The sequence below is a fragment of the Synchiropus splendidus genome, chromosome 17 (genome assembly GCF_027744825.2).
Source record: "Synchiropus splendidus isolate RoL2022-P1 chromosome 17, RoL_Sspl_1.0, whole genome shotgun sequence".
NCBI lineage: Eukaryota > Metazoa > Chordata > Actinopteri > Syngnathiformes > Callionymidae > Synchiropus > Synchiropus splendidus.
The window spans coordinates 453,818-478,340 of NC_071350.1; positions in this window are offsets into that span (position 1 = coordinate 453,818).

The following is a 24,523-nucleotide window of genomic DNA, read 5'->3' on the forward strand; positions in this document are numbered from 1 at the left end:
TCTAGTAGGTGCACATCAAATCTAAGCTCTCTGAAGTGTTTTTCGAAAGTTATCAACACTTTTATGTTTGGCGTTCCGAAACCCACCTTATCTCAGGCTGAAAAGCGTTTTTGTGCATTGTGCCATAACTTTTCAGGAAAGCTTCAGAACATGAAATTTTAACCTCCCACTATAGCAGAAAGGGTCTTTCTAGTAGTTGCACATCAAATCTAAACTGTCTGAAGTGTTTTTCCAAAGTTATCAACACTTTTATGTTTGGCGTTCCGAAACCCACCTTATCTCAGGCTGAAAAGCGTTTTTGTGCATTGTGCCATAACTTTTCAGGGAAGCTTCAGAACATGAAATTTTAACCTCCCACTATAGCAGAAAGGGTCTTTCTAGTAGTTGCACATCAAATCTAAGCTGTCTGAAGTGTTTTTCAAAAGTTATCAACACTTTTATGTTTGGCGTTCCGAAACCCACCTTATCTCAGGCTGAAAAGCGTTTTTGTGCATTGTGCCATAACTTTTCAGGAAAGCTTCAGAACATGAAATTTTAACCTCCCACTATAGCAGAAAGGGTCTTTCTAGTAGTTGCACATCAAATCTAAACTGTCTGAAGTGTTTTTCCAAAGTTATCAACACTTTTATGTTTGGCGTTCCGAAACCCACCTTATCTCAGGCTGAAAAGCGTTTTTGTGCATTGTGCCATAACTTTTCAGGGAAGCTTCAGAACATGAAATTTTAACCTCCCACTATAGCAGAAAGGTTCTTTCTAGTAGGTGCACATCAAATCTAAGCTCTCTGAAGTGTTTTTCGAAAGTTATTAACACTTTTATGTTTGGCGTTCCGAATCCCACCTTATCTCAGGCTGAAAAGCGTTTTTGTGCATTGTGCCATAACTTTTCAGGAAAGCTTCAGAACATGAAATTTTAACCTCCCACTATAGCAGAAAGGGTCTTTCTAGTAGTTGCACATCAAATCTAAACTGTCTGAAGTGTTTTTCCAAAGTTATTAACACTTTTATGTTTGGCGTTCCGAAACCCACCTTATCTCAGGCTGAAAAGCGTTTTTGTGCATTGTGCCATAACTTTTCAGGAAAGCTTCAGAACATGAAATTTTAACCTCCCACTATAGCAGAAAGGGTCTTTCTAGTAGTTGCACATCAAATCTAAACTGTCTGAAGTGTTTTTCCAAAGTTATCAACACTTTTATGTTTGGCGTTCCGAAACCCACCTTATCTCAGGCTGAAAAGCGTTTTTACGCATTGTGCCATAACTTTTCAGGGAAGCTTCAGAACATGAAATTTTAACCTCCCACTATAGCAGAAAGGGTCTTTCTAGTAGGTGCACATCAAATCTAAGCTCTCTGAAATGTTTTTCGAAAGTTATCAACACTTTTATGTTTGGCGTTCCGAAACCCACCTTATCTTAGGCTGAAAAGCGTTTTTGTGCATTGTGCCATAACTTTTCAGGAAAGCTTCAGAACATGAAATTTTAACCTCCCACTATAGCAGAAAGGGTCTTTCTAGTAGTTGCACATCAAATCTAAACTGTCTGAAGTGTTTTTCCAAAGTTATCAACACTTTTATGTTTGGCGTTCCGAAACCCACCTTATCTCAGGCTGAAAAGCGTTTTTGTGCATTGTGCCATAACTTTTCAGGGAAGCTTCAGAACATGAAATTTTAACCTCCCACTATAGCAGAAAGGGTCTTTCTAGTAGTTGCACATCAAATCTAAGCTGTCTGAAGTGTTTTTCAAAAGTTATCAACACTTTTATGTTTGGCGTTCCGAAACCCACCTTATCTCAGGCTGAAAAGCGTTTTTGTGCATTGTGCCATAACTTTTCAGGAAAGCTTCAGAACATGAAATTTTAACCTCCCACTATAGCAGAAAGGGTCTTTCTAGTAGTTGCACATCAAATCTAAACTGTCTGAAGTGTTTTTCCAAAGTTATCAACACTTTTATGTTTGGCGTTCCGAAACCCACCTTATCTCAGGCTGAAAAGCGTTTTTGTGCATTGTGCCATAACTTTTCAGGGAAGCTTCAGAACATGAAATTTTAACCTCCCACTATAGCAGAAAGGTTCTTTCTAGTAGGTGCACATCAAATCTAAGCTCTCTGAAGTGTTTTTCGAAAGTTATTAACACTTTTATGTTTGGCGTTCCGAATCCCACCTTATCTCAGGCTGAAAAGCGTTTTTGTGCATTGTGCCATAACTTTTCAGGAAAGCTTCAGAACATGAAATTTTAACCTCCCACTATAGCAGAAAGGGTCTTTCTAGTAGTTGCACATCAAATCTAAACTGTCTGAAGTGTTTTTCCAAAGTTATTAACACTTTTATGTTTGGCGTTCCGAAACCCACCTTATCTCAGGCTGAAAAGCGTTTTTGTGCATTGTGCCATAACTTTTCAGGGAAGCTTCAGAACATGAAATTTTAACCTCCCACTATAGCAGAAAGGGTCTTTCTAGTAGTTGCACATCAAATCTAAACTGTCTGAAGTGTTTTTCCAAAGTTATCAACACTTTTATGTTTGGTGTTCCGAAACCCACCTTATCTCAGGCTGAAAAGCGTTTTTACGCATTGTGCCATAACTTTTCAGGGAAGCTTCAGAACATGAAATTTTAACCTCCCACTATAGCAGAAAGGGTCTTTCTAGTAGGTGCACATCAAATCTAAGCTGTCTGAAGTGTTTTTCGAAAGTTATCAACACTTTTATGTTAGGCGTTCCGAAACCCACCTTATCTCAGGCTGAAAAGCGTTTTTGTGCATTGTGCCATAACTTTTCAGGGAAGCTTCAGAACATGAAATTTTAACCTCCCACTATAGCAGAAAGGGTCTTTCTAGTAGTTGCACATCAAATCTAAGCGGTCTGAAGTGTTTTTCAAAAGTTATCAACACTTTTATGTTTGGCGTTCCGAAACCCACCTTATCTCAGGCTGAAAAGCGTTTTTGTGCATTGTGCCATAACTTTTCAGGAAAGCTTCAGAACATGAAATTTTAACCTCCCACTATAGCAGAAAGGGTCTTTCTAGTAGTTGCACATCAAATCTAAACTGTCTGAAGTGTTTTTCCAAAGTTATCAACACTTTTATGTTTGGCGTTCCGAAACCCACCTTATCTCAGGCTGAAAAGGGTTTTAACGCATTGTGCCATAACTTTTCAGGGAAGCTTCAGAACATGAAATTTTAACCTCCCACTATAGCAGAAAGGGTCTTTCTAGTAGGTGCACATCAAATCTAAGCTCTCTGAAGTGTTTTTCGAAAGTTATCAACACTTTTATGTTTGGCGTTCTGAAACCCACCTTATCTCAGGCTGAAAAGCGTTTTTGTGCATTGTGCCATAACTTTTCAGGGAAGCTTCAGAACATGAAATTTTAACCTCCCACTATAGCAGAAAGGGTCTTTCTAGTAGTTGCACATCAAATCTAAGCTGTCTGAAGTGTTTTTCAAAAGCTATCAACACTTTTATGTTTGGCGTTCCGAAACCCACCTTATCTTAGGCTGAAAAGCGTTTTTGTGCATTGTGCCATAACTTTTCAGGAAAGCTTCAGAACATGAAATTTTAACCTCCCACTATAGCAGAAAGGGTCTTTCTAGTAGTTGCACATCAAATCTAAACTGTCTGAAGTGTTTTTCCAAAGTTATCAACACTTTTATGTTTGGCGTTCCGAAACCCACCTTATCTCAGGCTGAAAAGCGTTTTTGTGCATTGTGCCATAACTTTTCAGGGAAGCTTCAGAACATGAAATTTTAACCTCCCACTATAGCAGAAAGGGTCTTTCTAGTAGTTGCACATCAAATCTAAGCTGTCTGAAGTGTTTTTCAAAAGTTATCAACACTTTTATGTTTGGCGTTCCGAAACCCACCTTATCTCAGGCTGAAAAGCGTTTTTGTGCATTGTGCCATAACTTTTCAGGAAAGCTTCAGAACATGAAATTTTAACCTCCCACTATAGCAGAAAGGGTCTTTCTAGTAGTTGCACATCAAATCTAAACTGTCTGAAGTGTTTTTCCAAAGTTATTAACACTTTTATGTTTGGCGTTCCGAAACCCACCTTATCTCAGGCTGAAAAGCGTTTTTGTGCATTGTGCCATAACTTTTCAGGGAAGCTTCAGAACATGAAATTTTAACCTCCCACTATAGCAGAAAGGGTCTTTCTAGTAGTTGCACATCAAATCTAAACTGTCTGAAGTGTTTTTCCAAAGTTATCAACACTTTTATGTTTGGCGTTCCGAAACCCACCTTATCTCAGGCTGAAAAGCGTTTTTACGCATTGTGCCATAACTTTTCAGGGAAGCTTCAGAACATGAAATTTTAACCTCCCACTATAGCAGAAAGGGTCTTTCTAGTAGTTGCACATCAAATCTAAGCTGTCTGAAGTGTTTTTCAAAAGTTATCAACACTTTTATGTTTGGCGTTCCGAAACCCACCTTATCTCAGGCTGAAAAGCGTTTTTGTGCATTGTGCCATAACTTTTCAGGAAAGCTTCAGAACATGAAATTTTAACCTCCCACTATAGCAGAAAGGGTCTTTCTAGTAGTTGCACATCAAATCTAAACTGTCTGAAGTGTTTTTCCAAAGTTATCAACACTTTTATGTTTGGCGTTCCGAAACCCACCTTATCTCAGGCTGAAAAGCGTTTTTACGCATTGTGCCATAACTTTTCAGGGAAGCTTCAGAACATGAAATTTTAACCTCCCACTATAGCAGAAAGGGTCTTTCTAGTAGGTGCACATCAAATCTAAGCTCTCTGAAGTGTTTTTCGAAAGTTATCAACACTTTTATGTTTGGCGTTCCGAAACCCACCTTATCTCAGGCTGAAAAGCGTTTTTGTGCATTGTGCCATAACTTTTCAGGGAAGCTTCAGAACATGAAATTTTAACCTCCCACTATAGCAGAAAGGGTCTTTCTAGTAGTTGCACATCAAATCTAAACTGTCTGAAGTGTTTTTCCAAAGTTATTAACACTTTTATGTTTGGCGTTCCGAAACCCACCTTATCTCAGGCTGAAAAGCGTTTTTGTGCATTGTGCCATAACTTTTCAGGGAAGCTTCAGAACATGAAATTTTAACCTCCCACTATAGCAGAAAGGGTCTTTCTAGTAGTTGCACATCAAATCTAAACTGTCTGAAGTGTTTTTCCAAAGTTATCAACACTTTTATGTTTGGCGTTCCGAAACCCACCTTATCTCAGGCTGAAAAGCGTTTTTGTGCATTGTGCCATAACTTTTCAGGGAAGCTTCAGAACATGAAATTTTGACCTCCCACTATAGCAGAAAGGGTCTTTCTAGTAGTTGCACATCAAATCTAAGCTGTCTGAAGTGTTTTTCAAAAGTTATCAACACTTTTATGTTTGGCGTTCCGAAACCCACCTTATCTCAGGCTGAAAAGCGTTTTTGTGCATTGTGCCATAACTTTTCAGGAAAGCTTCAGAACATGAAATTTTAACCTCCCACTATAGCAGAAAGGGTCTTTCTAGTAGTTGCACATCAAATCTAAACTGTCTGAAGTGTTTTTCCAAAGTTATCAACACTTTTATGTTTGGCGTTCCGAAACCCACCTTATCTTAGGCTGAAAAGCGTTTTTGTGCATTGTGCCATAACTTTTCAGGGAAGCTTCAGAACATGAAATTTTAACCTCCCACTATAGCAGAAAGGGTCTTTCTAGTAGTTGCACATCAAATCTAAGCTGTCTGAAGTGTTTTTCAAAAGTTATCAACACTTTTATGTTTGGCGTTCCGAAACCCACCTTATCTCAGGCTGAAAAGCGTTTTTACGCATTGTGCCATAACTTTTCAGGGAAGCTTCAGAACATGAAATTTTAACCTCCCACTATAGCAGAAAGGGTCTTTCTCGTAGGTGCACATCAAATCTAAGCTGTCTGAAGTGTTTTTCGAAAGTTATCAACACTTTTATGTTTGGCGTTCCGAAACCCACCTTATCTCAGGCTGAAAAGTGTTTTTGTGCATTGTGCCATAACTTTTCAGGGAAGCTTCAGAACATGAAATTTTAACCTCACACTATAGCAGAAAGGGTCTTTCTAGTAGTTGCACATCAAATCTAAACTGTCTGAAGTGTTTTTCCAAAGTTATTAACACTTTTATGTTTGGCGATCCGAAACCCACCTTATCTCAGGCTGAAAAGCGTTTTTGTGCATTGTGCCATAACTTTTCAGGAAAGCTTCAGAACATGAAATTTTAACCTCCCACTATAGCAGAAAGGGTCTTTCTAGTAGTTGCACATCAAATCTAAACTGTCTGAAGTGTTTTTCCAAAGTTATTAACACTTTTATGTTTGGCGTTCCGAAACCCACCTTATCTCAGGCTGAAAAGCGTTTTTGTGCATTGTGCCATAACTTTTCAGGGAAGCTTCAGAACATGAAATTTTAACCTCCCACTATAGCAGAAAGGGTCTTTCTAGTAGTTGCACATCAAATCTAAACTGTCTGAAGTGTTTTTCGAAAGTTATCAAACACTTTTATGTTTGGCGTTCCGAAACCCACCTTATCTCAGGCTGAAAAGCGTTTTTACGCATTGTGCCATAACTTTTCAGGGAAGCTTCAGAACATGAAATTTTAACCTCCCACTGTAGCAGAAAGGGTCTTTCTAGTAGGTGCACATCAAATCTAAGCTGTCTGAAGTGTTTTTCGAAAGTTATCAACACTTTTATGTTTGGCGTTCCGAAACCCACCTTATCTCAGGCTGAAAAGCGTTTTTGTGCATTGTGCCATAACTTTTCAGGGAAGCTTCAGAACATGAAATTTTAACCTCCCACTATAGCAGAAAGGGTCTTTCTAGTAGTTGCACATCAAATCTAAGCTGTCTGAAGTGTTTTTCAAAAGTTATCAACACTTTTATGTTTGGCGTTCCGAAACCCACCTTATCTCTGGCTGAAAAGCGTTTTTGTGCATTGTGCCATAACTTTTCAGGAAAGCTTCAGAACATGAAATTTTGACCTCCCACTATAGCAGAAAGGGTCTTTCTAGTAGTTGCACATCAAATCTAAACTGTCTGAAGTGTTTTTCCAAAGTTATCAACACTTTTATGTTTGGCGTTCCGAAACCCGCCTTATCTCAGGCTGAAAAGCGTTTTTACGCATTGTGCCATAACTTTTCAGGGAAGCTTCAGAACATGAAATTTTAACCTCCCACTATAGCAGAAAGGGTCTTTCTAGTAGGTGCACATCAAATCTAAGCTCTCTGAAGTGTTTTTCGAAAGTTATCAACACTTTTATGTTTGGCGTTCCGAAACCCACCTTATCTCAGGCTGAAAAGCGTTTTTGTGCATTGTGCCATAACTTTTCAGGAAAGCTTCAGAACATGAAATTTTAACCTCCCACTATAGCAGAAAGGGTCTTTCTAGTAGTTGCACATCAAATCTAAACTGTCTGAAGTGTTTTTCCAAAGTTATTAACACTTTTATGTTTGGCGTTCCGAAACCCACCTTATCTCAGGCTGAAAAGCGTTTTTGTGCATTGTGCCATAACTTTTCAGGGAAGCTTCAGAACATGAAATTTTAACCTCCCACTATAGCAGAAAGGGTCTTTCTAGTAGTTGCACATCAAATCTAAACTGTCTGAAGTGTTTTTCCAAAGTTATTAACACTTTTATGTTTGGCGTTCCGAAACCCACCTTATCTCAGGCTGAAAAGCGTTTTTGTGCATTGTGCCATAACTTTTCAGGGAAGCTTCAGAACATGAAATTTTAACCTCCCACTATAGCAGAAAGGGTCTTTCTAGTAGTTGCACATCAAATCTAAGCTCTCTGAAGTGTTTTTCGAAAGTTATCAACACTTTTATGTTTGGCGTTCCGAAACCCACCTTATCTCAGGCTGAAAAGCGTTTTTGTGCATTGTGCCATAACTTTTCAGGAAAGCTTCAGAACATGAAATTTTAACCTCCCACTATAGCAGAAAGGGTCTTTCTAGTAGTTGCACATCAAATCTAAACTGTCTGAAGTGTTTTTCCAAAGTTATTAACACTTTTATGTTTGGCGTTCCGAAACCCACCTTATCTCAGGCTGAAAAGCGTTTTTGTGCATTGTGCCATAACTTTTCAGGGAAGCTTCAGAACATGAAATTTTAACCTCCCACTATAGCAGAAAGGGTCTTTCTAGTAGTTGCACATCAAATCTAAACTGTCTGAAGTGTTTTCCAAAGTTATTAACACTTTTATGTTTGGCGTTCCGAAACCCACCTTATCTCAGGCTGAAAAGCGTTTTTGTGCATTGTGCCATAACTTTTCAGGGAAGCTTCAGAACATGAAATTTTAACCTCCCACTATAGCAGAAAGGGTCTTTCTAGTAGTTGCACATCAAATCTAAACGGTCTGAGTGTTTTTCCAAAGTTATCAACACTTTTATGTTTGGCGTTCCGAAACCCACCTTATCTCAGGCTGAAAAGCGTTTTTGTGCATTGTGCCATAACTTTTCAGGGAAGCTTCAGAACATGAAATTTTAACCTCCCACTATAGCAGAAAGGGTCTTTCTAGTAGTTGCACATCAAATCTAAGCTGTCTGAAGTGTTTTTCAAAAGTTATCAACACTTTTATGTTTGGCGTTCCGAAACCCACCTTATCTCAGGCTGAAAAGCGTTTTTGTGCATTGTGCCATAACTTTTCAGGAAAGCTTCAGAACATGAAATTTTAACCTCCCACTATAGCAGAAAGGGTCTTTCTAGTAGTTGCACATCAAATCTAAACTGTCTGAAGTGTTTTTCCAAAGTTATCAACACTTTCATGTTTGGCGTTCCGAAACCCACCTTATCTCAGGCTGAAAAGCGTTTTTGTGCATTGTGCCATAACTTTTCAGGGAAGCTTCAGAACATGAAATTTTAACCTCCCACTATAGCAGAAAGGGTCTTTCTAGTAGTTGCACATCAAATCTAAGCTGTCTGAAGTGTTTTTCAAAAGTTATCAACACTTTTATGTTTGGCGTTCCGAAACCCACCTTATCTCAGGCTGAAAAGCGTTTTTGTGCATTGTGCCATAACTTTTCAGGAAAGCTTCAGAACATGAAATTTTAACCTCCCACTATAGCAGAAAGGGTCTTTCTAATAGTTGCACATCAAATCTAAACTGTCTGAAGTGTTTTTCCAAAGTTATCAACACTTTTATGTTTGGCGTTCCGAAACCCACCTTATCTCAGGCTGAAAAGCGTTTTTACGCATTGTGCCATAACTTTTCAGGGAAGCTTCAGAACATGAAATTTTAACCTCCCACTATAGCAGAAAGGGTCTTTCTAGTAGGTGCACATCAAATCTAAGCTCTCTGAAGTGTTTTTCGAAAGTTATCAACACTTTTATGTTTGGCGTTCCGAAACCCACCTTATCTCAGGCTGAAAAGCGTTTTGGTGCATTGTGCCATAACTTTTCAGGAAAGCTTCAGAACATGAAATTTTAACCTCCCACTATAGCAGAAAGGGTCTTTCTGGTAGTTGCACATCAAATCTAAACTGTCTGAAGTGTTTTTCCAAAGTTATTAACACTTTTATGTTTGGCGTTCCGAAACCCACCTTATCTCAGGCTGAATAGCGTTTTTGTGCATTGTGCCATAACTTTTCAGGGAAGCTTCAGAACATGAAATTTTAACCTCCCACTATAGCAGAAAGGGTCTTTCTAGTAGTTGCACATCAAATCTAAACTGTCTGAAGTGTTTTCCAAAGTTATTAACACTTTTATGTTTGGCGTTCCGAAACCCACCTTATCTCAGGCTGAAAAGCGTTTTTGTGCATTGTGCCATAACTTTTCAGGGAAGCTTCAGAACATGAAATTTTAACCTCCCACTATAGCAGAAAGGGTCTTTCTAGTAGTTGCACATCAAATCTAAACTGTCTGAAGTGTTTTTCCAAAGTTATCAACACTTTTATGTTTGGCGTTCCGAAACCCACCTTATCTCAGGCTGAAAAGCGTTTTTGTGCATTGTGCCATAACTTTTCAGGGAAGCTTCAGAACATGAAATTTTAACCTCCCACTATAGCAGAAAGGGTCTTTCTAGTAGGTGCACATCAAATCTAAGCTGTCTGAAGTGTTTTTCGAAAGTTATCAACACTTTTATGTTTGGCGTTCCGAAACCCACCTTATCTCAGGCTGAAAAGCGTTTTTGTGCATTGTGCCATAACTTTTCAGGGAAGCTTCAGAACATGAAATTTTAACCTCCCACTATAGCAGAAAGGGTCTTTCTAGTAGTTGCACATCAAATCTAAACTGTCTGAAGTGTTTTTCCAAAGTTATTAACACTTTTATGTTTGGCGATCCGAAACCCACCTTATCTCAGGCTGAAAAGCGTTTTTGTGCATTGTGCCATAACTTTTCAGGGAAGCTTCAGAACATGAAATTTTAACCTCCCACTATAGCAGAAAGGGTCTTTCTAGTAGTTGCACATCAAATCTAAACTGTCTGAAGTGTTTTTCCAAAGTTATTAACACTTTTATGTTTGGCGTTCCGAAACCCACCTTATCTCAGGCTGAAAAGCGTTTTTGTGCATTGTGCCATAACTTTTCAGGGAAGCTTCAGAACATGAAATTTTAACCTCCCACTATAGCAGAAAGGGTCTTTCTAGTAGTTGCACATCAAATCTAAGCTGTCTGAAGTGTTTTTCAAAAGTTATCAACACTTTTATGTTTGGCGTTCCGAAACCCACCTTATCTCAGGCTGAAAAGCGTTTTTACGCATTGTGCCATAACTTTTCAGGGAAGCTTCAGAACATGAAATTTTAACCTCCCACTATAGCAGAAAGGGTCTTTCTAGTAGGTGCACATCAAATCTAAGCTGTCTGAAGTGTTTTTCGAAAGTTATCAACACTTTTATGTTTGGCGTTCCGAAACCCACCTTATCTCAGGCTGAAAAGCGTTTTTGTGCATTGTGCCATAACTTTTCAGGGAAGCTTCAGAATATGAAATTTTAACCTCCCACTATAGCAGAAAGGGTCTTTCTAGTAGTTGCACATCAAATCTAAGCTGTCTGAAGTGTTTTTCCAAAGTTATCAACACTTTTATGTTTGGCGTTCCGAAACCCACCTTATCTCAGGCTGAAAAGCGTTTTTGTGCATTGTGCCATAACTTTTCAGGGAAGCTTCAGAACATGAAATTTTAACCTCCCACTATAGCAGAAAGGGTCTTTCTAGTAGGTGCACATCAAATCTAAGCTCTCTGAACTGTTTTTCGAAAGTTATCAACACTTTTATGTTTGGCGTTCCGAAACCCACCTTATCTCAGGCTGAAAAGCGTTTTTGTGCATTGTGCCATAACTTTTCAGGGAAGCTTCAGAACATGAAATTTTAACCTCCCACTATAGCAGAAAGGGTCTTTCTAGTAGGTGCACATCAAATCTAAGCTGTCTGAAGTGTTTTTCCAAAGTTATCAACACTTTTATGTTTGGCGTTCCGAAACCCACCTTATCTCAGGCTGAAAAGCGTTTTTGTGCATTGTGCCATAACTTTTCAGGGAAGCTTCAGAACATGAAATTTTTACCTCCCACTATAGCAGAAAGGGTCTTTCTAGTAGTTGCACATCAAATCTAAGCTGTCTGAAGTGTTTTTCAAAAGTTATCAACACTTTTATGTTTGGCGTTCCGAAACCCACCTTATCTCAGGCTGAAAAGCGTTTTTGTGCATTGTGCCATAACTTTTAAGGAAAGCTTCAGAACATGAAATTTTAACCTCCCACTATAGCAGAAAGGGTCTTTCTAGTAGTTGCACATCAAATCTAAACTGTCTGAAGTGTTTTTCCAAAGTTATCAACACTTTTATGTTTGGCGTTCCGAAACCCACCTTATCTCAGGCTGAAAAGCGTTTTTACGCATTGTGCCATAACTTTTCAGGGAAGCTTCAGAACATGAAATTTTAACCTCCCACTATAGCAGAAAGGGTCTTTCTAGTAGGTGCACATCAAATCTAAGCTCTCTGAAGTGTTTTTCGAAAGTTATCAACACTTTTATGTTTGGCGTTCCGAAACCCACCTTATCTCAGGCTGAAAAGCGTTTTTGTGCATTGTGCCATAACTTTTCAGGAAAGCTTCAGAACATGAAATTTTAACCTCCCACTATAGCAGAAAGGGTCTTTCTAGTAGTTGCACATCAAATCTAAACTGTCTGAAGTGTTTTTCCAAAGTTATTAACACTTTTATGTTTGGCGTTCCGAAACCCACCTTATCTCAGGCTGAAAAGCGTTTTTGTGCATTGTGCCATAACTTTTCAGGGAAGCTTCAGAACATGAAATTTTAACCTCCCACTATAGCAGAAAGGGTCTTTCTCGTAGGTGCACATCAAATCTAAGCTATCTGAAGTGTTTTTCGAAAGTTATCAACACTTTTATGTTTGGCGTTCCGAAACCCACCTTATCTCAGGCTGAAAAGCGTTTTTGTGCATTGTGCCATAACTTTTCAGGGAAGCTTCAGAACATGAAATTTTAACCTCCCACTATAGCAGAAAGGGTCTTTCTAGTAGTTGCACATCAAATCTAAGCTGTCTGAAGTGTTTTTCAAAAGTTATCAACACTTTTATGTTTGGCGTTCCGAAACCCACCTTATCTCAGGCTGAAAAGCGTTTTTGTGCATTGTGCCATAACTTTTCAGAAAAGCTTCAGAACATGAAATTTTAACCTCCCACTATAGCAGAAAGGGTCTTTCTAGTAGTTGCACATCAAATCTAAACTGTCTGAAGTGTTTTTCCAAAGTTATCAACACTTTTATGTTTGGCGTTCCGTAACCCACCTTATCTCAGGCTGAAAAGCGTTTTTACGCATTGTGCCATAACTTTTCAGGGAAGCTTCAGAACATGAAATTTTAACCTCCCACTATAGCAGAAAGGGTCTTTCTAGTAGGTGCACATCAAATCTAAGCTCTCTGAAGTGTTTTTCCAAAGTTATCAACACTTTTATGTTTGGCGTTCCGAAACCCACCTTATCTCAGGCTGAAAAGCGTTTTTGTGCATTGTGCCATAACTTTTCAGGGAAGCTTCAGAACATGAAATTTTAACCTCCCACTATAGCAGAAAGGGTCTTTCTAGTAGTTGCACATCAAATCTAAACTGTCTGAAGTGTTTTTCCAAAGTTATCAACACTTTTATATTTGGCGTTCCGAAACCCACCTTATCTCAGGCTGAAAAGCGTTTTTACGCATTGTGGCATAACTTTTCAGGGAAGCTTCAGAACATGAAATTTTAACCTCCCACTATAGCAGAAAGGGTCTTTCTAGTAGGTGCACATCAAATCTAAGCTGTCTGAAGTGTTTTTCGAAAGTTATCAACACTTTTATGTTTGGCGTTCCGAAACCCACCTTATCTCAGGCTGAAAAGCGTTTTTGTGCATTGTGCCATAACTTTTCAGAAAAGCTTCAGAACATGAAATTTTAACCTCCCACTATAGCAGAAAGGGTCTTTCTAGTAGTTGCACATCAAATCTAAACTGTCTGAAGTGTTTTTCCAAAGTTATCAACACTTTTATGTTTGGCGTTCCGTAACCCACCTTATCTCAGGCTGAAAAGCGTTTTTACGCATTGTGCCATAACTTTTCAGGGAAGCTTCAGAACATGAAATTTTAACCTCCCACTATAGCAGAAAGGGTCTTTCTAGTAGGTGCACATCAAATCTAAGCTCTCTGAAGTGTTTTTCCAAAGTTATCAACACTTTTATGTTTGGCGTTCCGAAACCCACCTTATCTCAGGCTGAAAAGCGTTTTTGTGCATTGTGCCATAACTTTTGAGGGAAGCTTCAGAACATGAAATTTTAACCTCCCACTATAGCAGAAAGGGTCTTTCTAGTAGTTGCACATCAAATCTAAACTGTCTGAAGTGTTTTTCCAAAGTTATCAACACTTTTATATTTGGCGTTCCGAAACCCACCTTATCTCAGGCTGAAAAGCGTTTTTACGCATTGTGGCATAACTTTTCAGGGAAGCTTCAGAACATGAAATTTTAACCTCCCACTATAGCAGAAAGGGTCTTTCTAGTAGGTGCACATCAAATCTAAGCTGTCTGAAGTGTTTTTCGAAAGTTATCAACACTTTTATGTTTGGCGTTCCGAAACCCACCTTATCTCAGGCTGAAAAGCGTTTTTACGCATTGTGCCATAACTTTTCAGGGAAGCTTCAGAACATGAAATTTTAACCTCCCACTATAGCAGAAAGGGTCTTTCTAGTAGTTGCACATCAAATCTAAGCTGTCTGAAGTGTTTTTCCAAAGTTATCAACACTTTTATGTTTGGCGTTCCGAAACCCACCTTATCTCAGGCTGAAAAGCGTTTTTGTGCATTGTGCCATAACTTTTCAGGAAAGCTTCAGAACATGAAATTTTAACCTCCCACTATAGCAGAAAGGGTCTTTCTAGTAGTTGCACATCAAATCTAAACTGTCTGAAGTGTTTTTCCAAAGTTATCAACACTTTTATGTTTGGCGTTCCGAAACCCACCTTATCTCAGGCTGAAAAGCGTTTTTACGCATTGTGCCATAACTTTTCAGGGAAGCTTCAGAACATGAAATTTTAACCTCCCACTATAGCAGAAAGGGTCTTTCTAGTAGGTGCACATCAAATCTAAGCTCTCTGAAGTGTTTTTCGAAAGTTATCAACACTTTTATGTTTGGCGTTCCGAAACCCACCTTATCTCAGGCTGAAAAGCGTTTTTGTTCATTGTGCCATAACTTTTCAGGGAAGCTTCAGAACATGAAATTTTAACCTCCCACTATAGCAGAAAGGGTCTTTCTAGTATTTGCACATCAAATCTAAACTGTCTGAAGTGTTTTTCCAAAGTTATTAACACTTTTATGTTTGGCGTTCCGAAACCCACCTTATCTCAGGCTGAAAAGCGTTTTTGTGCATTGTGCCATAACTTTTCAGGAAAGCTTCAGAACATGAAATTTTAACCTCCCACTATAGCAGAAAGGGTCTTTCTAGTAGTTGCACATCAAATCTAAACTGTCTGAAGTGTTTTTCCAAAGTTATTAACACTTTTATGTTTGGCGTTCCGAAACCCACCTTATCTCAGGCTGAAAAGCGTTTTTGTGCATTGTGCCATAACTTTTCAGGGAAGCTTCAGAACATGAAATTTTAACCTGCCACTATAGCAGAAAGGGTCTTTCTAGTAGGTGCACATCAAATCTAAGCTGTCTGAAGTGTTTTTCCAAAGTTATTAACACTTTTATGTTTGGCGTTCCGAAACCCGCCTTATCTCAGGCTGAAAAGCGTTTTTGTGCATTGTGCCATAACTTTTCAGGGAAGCTTCAGAACATGAAATTTTAACCTCCCACTATAGCAGAAAGGGTCTTTCTAGTAGTTGCACATCAAATCTAAGCTGTCTGAAGTGTTTTTCAAAAGTTATCAACACTTTTATGTTTGGCGTTCCGAAACCCACCTTATCTCAGGCTGAAAAGCGTTTTTGTGCATTGTGCCATAACTTTTCAGGAAAGCTTCAGAACATGAAATTTTAACCTCCCACTATAGCAGAAAGGGTCTTTCTAGTAGTTGCACATCAAATCTAAACTGTCTGAAGTGTTTTTCCAAAGTTATCAACACTTTTATGTTTGGCGTTCCGAAACCCACCTTATCTCAGGCTGAAAAGCGTTTTTACGCATTGTGCCATAACTTTTCAGGGAAGCTTCAGAACATGAAATTTTAACCTCCCACTATAGCAGAAAGGGTCTTTCTAGTAGGTGCACATCAAATCTAAGCTCTCTGAAGTGTTTTTCGAAAGTTATCAACACTTTTATGTTTGGCGTTCCGAAACCCACCTTATCTCAGGCTGAAAAGCATTTTTGTGCATTGTGCCATAACTTTTCAGGGAAGCTTCAGAACATGAAATTTTAACCTGCCACTATAGCAGAAAGGGTCTTTCTAGTAGTTGCACATCAAATCTAAACTGTCTGAAGTGTTTTTCCAAAGTTATTAACACTTTTATGTTTGGCGTTCCGAAACCCACCTTATCTCAGGCTGAAAAGCGTTTTTGTGCATTGTGCCATAACTTTTCAGGGAAGCTTCAGAACATGAAATTTTAACCTCCCACTATAGCAGAAAGTGTCTTTCTAGTAGTTGCACATCAAATCTAAACTGTCTGAAGTGTTTTTCCAAAGTTATCAACACTTTTATGTTTGGCGTTCCGAAACCCACCTTATCTCAGGCTGAAAAGCGTTTTTGTGCATTGTGCCATAACTTTTCAGGGAAGCTTCAGAACATGAAATTTTAACCTCCCACTATAGCAGAAAGGGTCTTTCTAGTAGTTGCACATCAAATCTAAGCTGTCTGAAGTGTTTTTCAAAAGTTATCAACACTTTTATGTTTGGCGTTCCGAAACCCACCTTATCTCAGGCTGAAAAGCGTTTTTGTGCATTGTGCCATAACTTTTCAGGAAAGCTTCAGAACATGAAATTTTAACCTCCCACTATAGCAGAAAGGGTCTTTCTAGTAGTTGCACATCAAATCTAAACTGTCTGAAGTGTTTTTCCAAAGTTATCAACACTTTTATGTTTGGCGTTCCGAAACCCACCTTATCTCAGGCTGAAAAGCGTTTTTACGCATTGTGCCATAACTTTTCAGGGAAGCTTCAGAACATGAAATTTTAACCTCCCACTATAGCAGAAAGGGTCTTTCTAGTAGGTGCACATCAAATCTAAGCTCTCTGAAGTGTTTTTCGAAAGTTATCAACACTTTTATGTTTGGCGTTCCGAAACCCACCTTATCTCAGGCTGAAAAGCGATTTTGTGCATTGTGCCATAACTTTTCAGGAAAGCTTCAGAACATGAAATTGTAACCTCCCACTATAGCAGAAAGGGTCTTTCTAGTAGTTGCACATCAAATCTAAACTGTCTGAAGTGTTTTTCCAAAGTTATCAACACTTTTATGTTTGGCGTTCCGAAACCCACCTTATCTCAGGCTGAAAAGCGTTTTTGTGCATTGTGCCATAACTTTTCAGGGAAGCTTCAGAACATGAAATTTTAACCTCCCACTATAGCAGAAAGGGTCTTTCTAGTAGTTGCACATCAAATCTAAGCTGTCTGAAGTGTGTTTCAAAAGTTATCAACACTTTTATGTTTGGCGTTCCGAAACCCACCTTATCTCAGGCTGAAAAGCGTTTTTGTGCATTGTGCCATAACTTTTCAGGGAAGCTTCAGAACATGAAATTTTAACCTCCCACTATAGCAGAAAGGGTCTTTCTAGTAGATGCACATCAAATCTAAGCTGTCTGAAGTGTTTTTCAAAAGTTATCAGCACTTAGATGTTTGGCGTTCCGAAACCCACCTTATCTCAGGCTGAAAAGCGTTTTTGTGCATTGTGCCATAACTTTTCAGGAAAGCTTCAGAACATGAAATTTTAACCTCCCACTATAGCAGAAAGGGTCTTTCTAGTAGTTGCACATCAAATCTAAACTGTCTGAAGTGTTTTTCCAAAGTTATCAACACTTTTATGTTTGGCGTTCCGAAACCCACCTTATCTCAGGCTGAAAAGCGTTTTTACGCATTGTGCCATAACTTTTCAGGGAAGCTTCAGAACATGAAATTTTAACCTCCCACTAAAGCAGAAAGGGTCTTTCTAGTAGGTGCACATCAAATCTAAGCTCTCTGAAGTGTTTTTCGAAAGTTATCAACACTTTTATGTTTGGCGTTCCGAAACCCACCTTATCTCAGGCTGAAAAGCGTTTTTGTGCATTGTGCCATAACTTTTCAGGGAAGCTTCAGAACATGAAATTTTAACCTGCCACTATAGCAGAAAGGGTCTTTCTAGTAGTTGCACATCAAATCTAAACTGTCTGAAGTGTTTTTCCAAAGTTATTAACACTTTTATGTTTGGCGTTCCGAAACCCACCTTATCTCAGGCTGAAAAGCGTTTTTGTGCATTGTGCCATAACTTTTCAGGGAAGCTTCAGAACATGAAATTTTAACCTCCCACTATAGCAGAAAGGGTCTTTCTAGTAGTTGCACATCAAATCTAAACTGTCTGAAGTGTTTTTCCAAAGTTATCAACACTTTTATGTTTGGCGTTCCGAAACCCACCTTATCTCAGGCTGAAAAGCGTTTTTGTGCATTGTGCCATAACTTTTCAGGGAAGCTTCAGAACATGAAATTTTAACCTCCCACTACAGCAGAAAGGGTCTTTCTAGTAGTTGCACATCAAATCTAAGCTGTCTGAAGTGTTTTTCAAAAGTTATCAACACTTTTATGTTTGGCGTTCCGAAACCCACCTTATCTCAGGCTGAAAAGCGTTTTTGTGCATTGTGCCATAACTTTTCAGGGAAGCTTCAGAACATGAAATTTTAACCTCCCACTATAGCAGAAAGTGTCTTTCTAGTAGTTGCACATCAAATCTAAACTGTCTGAAGTGTTTTTCCAAAGTTATCAACACTTTTATGTTTGGCGTTCCGAAACCCACCTTATCTCAGGCTGAAAAGCGTTTTTGTGCATTGTGCCATAACTTTTCAGGGAAGCTTCAGAACATGAAATTTTAACCTCCCACTATAGCAGAAAGGGTCTTTCTAGTAGTTGCACATCAAATCTAAGCTGTCTGAAGTGTTTTTCAAAAGTTATCAACACTTTTATGTTTGGCGTTCCGAAACCTACCTTATCTCAGGCTGAAAAGCGTTTTTGTGCATTGTGCCATAACTTTTCAGGGAAGCTTCAGAACATGAAATTTTAACCTCCCACTATAGCAGAAAGGGTCTTTCTAGTAGTTGCACATCAAATCTAAACTGTCTGAAGTGTTTTTCCAAAGTTATCAACACTTTTATGTTTGGCGTTCCGAAATCCACCTTATCTCAGGCTGAAAAGCGTTTTTACGCATTGTGCCATAACTTTTCAGGGAAGCTTCAGAACATGAAATTTTAACCTCCCACTATAGCAGAAAGGGTCTTTCTAGTAGGTGCACATCAAATCTAAGCTCTCTGAAGTGTTTTTCGAAAGTTATCAACACTTTTATGTTTGGCGTTCCGAAACCCACCTTATCTCAGGCTGAAAAGCGTTTTTGTGCATTGTGCCATAACTTTTCAGGAAAGCTTCAGAACATGAAATTTTAACCTCCCACTATAGCAGAAAGGGTCTTTCTAGTAGTTGCACATCAAATCTAAGCTGTCTGAAGTGTTTTTCAAAAGTTATCAACACTTTTATGTTTGGCGTTCCGAAACCCACCTTATCTCAGGCTGAAAAGCGTTTTTGTGCATTGTGCCATAACTTTTCAGGAAAGCTTCAGAACATGAAATTTTAACCTCCCACTATAACAGAAAGGGTCTTTCTAGTAGTTGCACATCAAATCTAAACTGTCTGAAGTGTTTTTCCAAAGTTATCAACACTTTTATGTTTGGCGTTCCGAAACCCACCTTATCTCAGGCTGAAAAGCTTTTTTACGCATTGTGCCATAACTTTTCAGGGACGCTTCAGAACATGAAATTTTAACCTCCCACTATAGCAGAAAGGGTCTTTCTAGTAGTTGCACATCAAATCTAAACTGTCTGAAGTGTTTTTCCAAAGTTATCAACACTTTTATGTTTGGCGTTCCGAAACCCACCTTATCTCAGGCTGAAAAGCGTTTTTGTGCATTGTGCCATAACTTTTCAGGGAAGCTTCAGAACATGAAATTTTAACCTCCCACTATAGCAGAAAGGGTCTTTCTAGTAGGTGCACATCAAATCTAAGCTGTCTGAAGTGTTTTTCGAAAGTTATCAACACTTTTATGTTTGGCGTTCCGAAACCCACCTTATCTCAGGCTGAAAAGCGTTTTTGTGCATTGTGCCATAACTTTTCAGGGAAGCTTCAGAACATGAAATTTTAACCTCCCACTATAGCAGAAAGGGTCTTTCTAGTAGGTGCACATCAAATCTAAGCTCTCTGAAGTGTTTTTCGAAAGTTATCAACACTTTTATGTTTGGCGTTCCGAAACCCACCTTATCTCAGGCTGAAAAGCGTTTTTGTGCATTGTGCCATAACTTTTCAGGAAAGCTTCAGAACATGAAATTTTAACCTCCCACTATAGCAGAAAGGGTCTTTCTAGTAGTTGCACATCAAATCTAAGCTGTCTGAAGTGTTTTTCAAAAGTTATCAACACTTTTATGTTTGGCGTTCCGAAACCCACCTTATCTCAGGCTGAAAAGCGTTTTTGTGCATTCTGCCATAACTTTTCAGGAAAGCTTCAGAACATGAAATTTTAACCTCCCACTATAACAGAAAGGGTCTTTCTAGTAGTTGCACATCAAATCTAAACTGTCTGAAGTGTTTTTCCAAAGTTATCAACACTTTTATGTTTGGCGTTCCGAAACCCACCTTATCTCAGGCTGAAAAGCGTTTTTACGCATTGTGCCATAACTTTTCAGGGAAGCTTCAGAACATGAAATTTTAACCTCCCACTATAGCAGAAAGGGTCTTTCTAGTAGTTGCACATCAAATCTAAACTGTCTGAAGTGTTTTTCCAAAGTTATCAACACTTTTATGTTTGGCGTTCCGAAACCCACCTTATCTCAGGCTGAAAAGCGTTTTTGTGCATTGTGCCATAACTTTTCAGGGAAGCTTCAGAACATGAAATTTTAACCTCCCACTATAGCAGAAAGGGTCTTTCTAGTAGTTGCACATCAAATCTAAGCTGTCTGAAGTGTGTTTCAAAAGTTATCAACACTTTTATGTTTGGCGTTCCGAAACCCACCTTATCTCAGGCTGAAAAGCGTTTTTGTGCATTGTGCCATAACTTTTCAGGGAAGCTTCAGAACATGAAATTTTAACCTCCCACTATAGCAGAAAGGGTCTTTCTAGTAGTTGCACATCAAATCTAAGCTGTCTGAAGTGTTTTTCAAAAGTTATCAACACTTTTATGTTTGGCGTTCCGAAACCCACCTTATCTCAGGCTGAAAAGCGTTTTTGTGCATTGTGCCATAACTTTTCAGGAAAGCTTCAGAACATGAAATTTTAACCTCCCACTATAGCAGAAAGGGTCTTTCTAGTAGTTGCACATCAAATCTAAACTGTCTGAAGTGTTTTTCCAAAGTTATCAACACTTTTATGTTTGGCGTTCCGAAACCCACCTTATCTCAGGCTGAAAAGCGTTTTTACGCATTGTGCCATAACTTTTCAGGGAAGCTTCAGAACATGAAATTTTAACCTCCCACTATAGCAGAAAGGGTCTTTCTAGTAGGTGCACATCAAATCTAAGCTCTCTGAAGTGTTTTTCGAAAGTTATCAACACTTGTATGTTTGGCGTTCCGAAACCCACCTAATCTCAGGCTGAAAAGCGTTTTTGTGCATTGTGCCATAACTTTTCAGGGAAGCTTCAGAACATGAAATTTTAACCTGCCACTGTAGCAGAAAGGGTCTTTCTAGTAGTTGCACATCAAATCTAAACTGTCTGAAGTGTTTTTCCAAAGTTATTAACACTTTTATGTTTGGCGTTCCGAAACCCACCTTATCTCAGGCTGAAAAGCGTTTTTGTGCATTGTGCCATAACTTTTCAGGGAAGCTTCAGAACATGAAATTTTAACCTCCCACTATAGCAGAAAGGGTCTTTCTAGTAGTTGCACATCAAATCTAAACTGTCTGAAGTGTTTTTCCAAAGTTATCAACACTTTTATGTTTGGCGTTCCGAAACCCACCTTATCTCAGGCTGAAAAGCGTTTTTGTGCATTGTGCCATAACTTTTCAGGGAAGCTTCAGAACATGAAATTTTAACCTCCCACTACAGCAGAAAGGGTCTTTCTAGTAGTTGCACATCAAATCTAAGCTGTCTGAAGTGTTTTTCAAAAGTTATCAACACTTTTATGTTTGGCGTTCCGAAACCCACCTTATCTCAGGCTGAAAAGCGTTTTTGTGCATTGTGCCATAACTTTTCAGGAAAGCTTCAGAACATGAAATTTTAACCTCCCACTATAGCAGAAAGGGTCTTTCTAGTAGTTGCACATCAAATCTACACTGTCTGAAGTGTTTTTCCAAAGTTATCAACACTTTTATGTTTGGCGTTCCGAAACCCACCTTATCTCAGGCTGAAAAGCGTTTTTACGCATTGTGCCCTAACTTTTCAGGGAAGCTTCAGAACATGAAATTTTAACCTCCCACTATAGCAGAAAGGGTCTTTCTAGTAGGTGCACATCAAATCTAAGCTCTCTGAAGTGTTTTTCGAAAGTTATCAACACTTTTATGTTTGGCGTTCCGAAACCCACCTTATCTCAGGCTGAAAAGCGTTTTTGTGCATTGTGCCATAACTTTTCAGGAAAGCTTCAGAACATGAAATTTTAACCTCCCACTATAGCAGAAAGGGTCTTTCTAGTAGTTGCACATCAAATCTAAGCTGTCTGAAGTGTTTTTCAAAAGTTATCAACACTTTTATGTTTGGCGTTCCGAAACCCACCTTATCTCAGGCTGAAAAGCGTTTTTGTGCATTGTGCCATAACTTTTCAGGAAAGCTTCAGAACATGAAATTTTAACCTCCCACTATAGCAGAAAGGGTCTTTCTAGTAGTTGCACATCAAATCTAAACTGCCTGAAGTGTTTTTCCAAAGTTATCAACACTTTTATGTTTGGCGTTCCGAAACCCACCTTATCTCAGGCTGAAAAGCGTTTTTACGCATTGTGCCATAACTTTTCAGGGAAGCTTCAGAACATGAAATTTTAACCTCCCACTATAGCAGAAAGGGTCTTTCTAGTAGTTGCACATCAAATCTAAGCTGTCTGAAGTGTTTTTCAAAAGTTATCAACACTTTTATGTTTGGCGTTCTGAAACCCACCTTATCTCAGGCTGAAAAGCGTTTTTGTGCATTGTGCCATAACTTTTCAGGGAAGCTTCAGAACATGAAATTTTAACCTGCCACTATAGCAGAAAGGGTCTTTCTAGTAGTTGCACATCAAATCTAAACTGTCTGAAGTGTTTTTCCAAAGTTATTAACACTTTTATGTTTGGCGTTCCGAAACCCACCTTATATCAGGCTGAAAAGCGTTTTTGTGCATTGTGCCATAACTTTTCAGGAAAGCTTCAGAACATGAAATTTTAACATCCCACTATAGCAGAAAGGGTCTTTCTCGTAGTTGCACATCAAATCTAAACTGTCTGAAGTGTTTTTCCAAAGTTATCAACACTTTTATGTTTGGCGTTCCGAAACCCACCTTATCTCAGGCTGAAAAGCGTTTTTGTGCATTGTGCCATAACTTTTCAGGGAAGCTTCAGAACATGAAATTTTAACCTCCCACTATAGCAGAAAGGGTCTTTCTAGTAGTTGCACATCAAATCTAAGCTGTCTGAAGTGTTTTTCAAAAGTTATCAACACTTTTATGTTTGGCGTTCCGAAACCCACCTTATCTCAGGCTGAAAAGCGTTTTTACGCATTGTGCCATAACTTTTCAGGGAAGCTTCAGAACATGAAATTTTAACCTCCCACTATAGCAGAAAGGGTCTTTCTAGTAGGTGCACATCAAATCTAAGCTCTCTGAAGTGTTTTTCGAAAGTTATCAACACTTTTATGTTTGGCGTTCCGAAACCCACCTTATCTCAGGCTGAAAAGCGTTTTTGTGCATTGTGCCATAACTTTTCAGGGAAGCTTCAGAACATGAAATTTTAACCTGCCACTATAACAGAAAGGGTCTTTCTAGTAGTTGCACATCAAATCTAAACTGTCTGAAGTGTTTTTCCAAAGTTATTAACACTTTTATGTTTGGCGTTCCGAAACCCACCTTATCTCAGGCTGAAAAGCGTTTTTGTGCATTGTGCCATAACTTTTCAGGGAAGCTTCAGAACATGAAATTTTAACCTCCCACTATAGCAGAAAGGGTCTTTCTAGTAGTTGCACATCAAATCTAAACTGTCTGAAGTGTTTTTCAAAAGTTATCAACACTTTTATGTTTGGCGTTCCGAAACCCACCTTATCTCAGGCTGAAAAGCGTTTTTGTGCATTGTGCCATAACTTTTCAGGGAAGCTTCAGAACATGAAATTTTAACCTGCCACTATAGCAGAAAGGGTCTTTCTAGTAGTTGCACATCAAATCTAAACTGTCTGAAGTGTTTTTCCAAAGTTATTAACACTTTTATGTTTGGCGTTCCGAAACCCACCTTATCTCAGGCTGAAAAGCGTTTTTGTGCATTGTGCCATAACTTTTCAGGGAAGCTTCAGAACATGAAATTTTAACCTCCCACTACAGCAGAAAGGGTCTTTCTAGTAGTTGCACATCAAATCTAAGCTGTCTGAAGTGTTTTTCAAAAGTTATCAACACTTTTATGTTTGGCGTTCCGAAACCCACCTTATCTCAGGCTGAAAAGCGTTTTTGTGCATTGTGCCATAACTTTTCAGGAAAGCTTCAGAACATGAAATTTTAACCTCCCACTATAGCAGAAAGGGTCTTTCTAGTAGTTGCACATCAAATCTAAACTGTCTGAAGTGTTTTTCCAAAGTTATCAACACTTTTATGTTTGGCGTTCCGAAACCCACCTTATCTCAGGCTGAAAAGCGTTTTTACGCATTGTGCCCTAACTTTTCAGGGAAGCTTCAGAACATGAAATTTTAACCTCCCACTATAGCAGAAAGGGTCTTTCTAGTAGGTGCACATCAAATCTAAGCTCTCTGAAGTGTTTTTCGAAAGTTATCAACACTTTTATGTTTGGCGTTCCGAAACCCA